We start from the raw sequence: 1,153 nt of genomic DNA, 5'->3' as shown, positions 1-1,153 counted from the left end.
TTGTGGATGAGCTTGGTCCGGATTGGCGGTATTGGGATGTGTTGACGTGAATACAATTATAATACTACCAATCTGCACATGCGGATACTACATGTAATAGAGGTGAATACAACCTCAATACAATCGATTCGCATGTGCGGATATTGCATGTAGTTTTCGCTCGAAAAACAAAGACATTATGTTGATAAATATAACAAATCATGAGAATGAAATGATTGGAAATGAAGATTACTGGATGGTATTGGAGAAGATTGTTGATTATTGTTAAGCGAATCGCTTCCAGAAGCTCGGGATCGTCGACTTTGCGGTCGGTGGAGCTGCGAGAGAGTGCTGATATCAGTAAATAATAGGGGCGTTTACAGATATACCACTTAATTCTTATGTATTTGCATATCCAAACATCAAAGTTCTGATTTTTTTACATTTATATTACAGAAGGCATTCATATCACATAAAAAGCCCCGGTATTTTCATTTCTAAGAGTGAAATGCACCTTTTTCATGCATAAAATAATATGTATGTAAAAACTGAAAATAAAAAAAAACATCATTTTAACTTTTTAAAATGTAAAATATAACTTATCATGAATAGATAAGGTGACATGTATGAAAAAGTAAGTTTAGGTGATAGCTACGTAAAAACATAAAAATCGAATTTTTTGTAAGTATACCGCTGAGGGTACGTTTGGGACGACTATGACTTTCAAGCTGCTGCAGAATAATTTACTGTTTAAAAAGCTGCGGTGATTATTATAATTTTTTTTTTCAAAATGACAGGCCGTAGCATTCTAGCAGTCACCACACTTAGCCAGGTTACTTTGCAAAATGCAGTTTTCCACCACAATTTTTTTGAAAAAATAAGAAGAACACAGTGTTGCCAAACACAAAAAAATATGATACGACACCGCACTGCAACCGCACTGCCGCCCCAAACACATCCAAAATCAAAACAATTGATACTTACGCTTTAGTGATAGAAAACCTGTTGTGCTTGCCAGATGAGTCCAGGTATACATTAGCCTTCACAACATTGAGGCCTAAACTCTTAAGCGCATGCATCTACATATAAAAAAAAATGTTAATTTGATTTTAAAAATAAAAAATGTAAAGAGAGATTTGCATACCTGCCCCACAATTATGTATTAACATATCAA

This window comes from Phalaenopsis equestris, unplaced genomic scaffold (genome assembly GCF_001263595.1).
Source record: "Phalaenopsis equestris unplaced genomic scaffold, ASM126359v1 Scaffold198150, whole genome shotgun sequence".
In the NCBI taxonomy this organism is placed as follows: domain Eukaryota; kingdom Viridiplantae; phylum Streptophyta; class Magnoliopsida; order Asparagales; family Orchidaceae; genus Phalaenopsis; species Phalaenopsis equestris.
The sequence above is the reverse complement of the archived record's forward strand: the minus strand, read 5'-3'. Positions refer to the sequence as shown.